The sequence below is a fragment of the Coptis chinensis genome, chromosome 4, assembly GCF_015680905.1.
Source record: "Coptis chinensis isolate HL-2020 chromosome 4, ASM1568090v1, whole genome shotgun sequence".
Lineage (NCBI taxonomy): Eukaryota > Viridiplantae > Streptophyta > Magnoliopsida > Ranunculales > Ranunculaceae > Coptis > Coptis chinensis.
The window spans coordinates 25,925,173-25,928,039 of record NC_141459.1 but is presented as its reverse complement, the minus strand read 5'-3'; the positions used below and the strand labels follow the sequence as shown (position 1 = coordinate 25,928,039).

Here is a 2,867-nt window from a genome sequence, read left to right as displayed (position 1 = left end):
TGTTGGTGTTTATGAATGCATCTAGAGAAGTTAAACTTATGGCTGAGAACCGTTTAGTGGTCAATGATTTCCAGACCTATCTTTCACAAAATGTGGGAACTCATTCGCCAATTGTTTCCCACATCAATGTCAACAACAAGGGCACACTTGTTTTCAGTGAGAGCATTCTGTGATGCTTTGAGTTCTCGTGTACACAATCTCACGACATCTGCTATTAATTACAAACAAGCTCCAATAGTCCATGATTGACGTTACATTGCAAATGAAAATTATCGCAAACATGTCGTTTTCAAATTGTTCGGTTTAGCAAAGAAAAAAAATTAGTATTAGACACCTGATTTTTGAACTTGCTTGATTATTATTAAGGGTGTAAATGATCATAGGTGCAGCAAAGTTAAGGTATACCCCCTTTAAACACCCTTCACTCAAAGTTTTTGTTTTGATGGTATGTATTATATGCAATGTCGACAAATTCTAAACTGAATCAACATAGAAGCAAACAAGATGGTATTTGTAAATATGGAAGCGGGCCCTCTATTATTTGTTTTGGTACATTGGGAACAATTTTATCATTGCTTTTAAGTTGAACAAGTACAATACCTAATTTTCTCTGTTGGTCTTATTGTAATCTGTTTACTTCCTTATCAACGCGTTTTTTGATTATGGGGCTTAAAGCTTCGTGTTTGTAGTTGTAGATTTTATACTAAATTTTTGTGATGGTGTTGCCGTGTTGGCGGGATTCATGTCTTTGATATTCATGAATCAAGGAGTTTGGGATATGTTTGATTTGATGGGGCATAAACTTCAAGAGCTTGATCTTGACATTCATGGTGAAGAGCCCTTCACTTTCCGCAACTGTCTTTCTAATTTTGAATCACTAACAAATTTGAAGATTAACTTCAAAAGTGTCTTTCCAATTCCTTCTTCAATTTTTTTTTTCCGCCTCTTTAAGAGTTATACAATTTGTTGATGTTAGCTTTTAGTGATATATTATACACTCTCACACACCATGTGATCTCAGAATTTGCTTAGCTTGAGTTTTCCTTGTTGCTTCAAGTAGCCAAAACGTTAAAGTTATTAGAGTTCATTACTGGTGCAATGAGTCCCATGGCTCTCTTTATCCCTGACCACACTTGTTTAGTAAATCTTAAGACACCCATTATGATTTTTGGTGTTCAGTTCGTTCTTGCATCAACTCATTTTCATTATGACTTAGGTGGTAAGTTCATTGTTGCAATATTAAGTTTTCTATCTTGCGATAACTAGGCTATGAATGATTTTTTATTTGTTCCTATTTTTCGCCTCACTGGCATGGTGCTTTTTCAGGATGAGAACCGTTATAATGCTTTTGTGCCGGTGACTTGCTGAAGGTATATTTTCTTTAACCTTTTCATAGCCCATTGAAATTATTCGTTGTTTTCTCTATATTTTGAAATTCACATTTGTGAATTTGTTTGATTCAAACTAGAATCTTATAAAATGGTTCAAGGTATTGCCTTGTAATTTCTACACTATAGAAGTTTTGATTTGCGCTCACTAATTTTCTACACTATAGAAGTTTTGATATTTTTCTAGTTTTCTGGAGTTGGAACTTATCACTATAAACCTTATAAGTTTCAACAGAATTGAGTGAGACTCCAAGTTTTGGAAGTTGAAATACAGCGTTAGTTTGCTTATATTATGCCTAAAAGTAGTAGTTTGGTTTGTTATGCTTCTTCTCAATACGTTGAAACGCTATACCATTGTGGTTTATTTTAAATTCATTTTGGCTAATCGTGCATTAGATTTTTAGAAACTTAATATTTCTTTTTGTATGTAATCTGAGAGGAGAGGATCGAGGATGATGATGTCGTTCTTGGATCGTGGTGCTATTTTGAACCTTCTAATGTTCTAAGTAAGTCGGTACTAGGATTTTTATTCCCTTGTGATTTTGTCTTTGTCTTGAACTTCATTATGTCGAGGCACATTTGTCCTTCAATTTCTTGTTTGTATTGGAATAATTGAGCATTTTCATTATTGTTTTTTTAAAGGTGAAAATGAAGAATCGACCGATTTTCAATGAGTAGATCACATGTTTTCTTCAACATTTTACGAGATGAAATGTGTGTTAAGCGTGAATGAAGTTATCGCGTTATGTTGTCGCGATGGAGCTTGGTGTTGAAGACTAGTAGAAAACAAATTGGTATTCATAAATGAGACATTGGTTGTTGATAGTTATGAAGTATTTAGAGGTTAGTGCTAGGTTTAATTATTTGTTTTGGCTAAAGTGTTGATAGGCCTTGATCAATGTCGACAACTTATTTAATGTATTCTTGCTACAACACTTGTATGTTTTGGGGTTTGTTTTTATATATGTTTGGATGTGGCGAAAATCCCCACTATTTATTTTTGAATTTTTTTCACTTATTGATAAAAAGGTATATTGTATTTGTGATTGTGCAATGTTGGGAACGGTGTTGTGACTAGTGGTAGAGATTCTTAATAGATGGATAGAAGAATTTGGTTTGATATATCTTATTGAGTGAGCAGTGCGGTCGCTGAACAAAAAAAATGCCAGAGAATTATTCTTTTAAAGCAACAAACTATTAGTAACGGATTTAACCGTTACAAATATTTGAACCTTCCATTTACGACGGTTCAGTGCGTTCTAGATTTGAAAATATGTAGTGCAGCAAAAAAGGAAATTTGCGACGGTTTTGAATGTCCTATAATTAACGACGGCTTTAAGTGTCGCGACACCGTCGCATTTCTAATTAAACTTTACAAGATTTTCCGTCGTTAATATTAACGACAGGGCTATTCGCGACGAATTCTAGGACACAATTTCCCGTCGTAAATCTCGATTTAGGACGGCAATTGCCGTCGTT

The 2,867-nt window shown here is 34.2% G+C and overlaps 1 long non-coding RNA gene across 1 annotated transcript; it reads left to right on the top strand.

Moving 5' to 3' along the window:
• Nucleotides 1–764: 764 nt before the first annotated feature.
• On the top strand, nt 765–2,092 carry LOC147502921 (uncharacterized). Its single transcript, XR_015220078.1, has 4 exons — nt 765–830; nt 1,327–1,370; nt 1,826–1,894; nt 2,031–2,092. It is a non-coding gene; the product is annotated as an uncharacterized LOC147502921 (long non-coding RNA).
• The last annotated feature ends 775 nt before the right edge of the window (nt 2,093–2,867 follow it).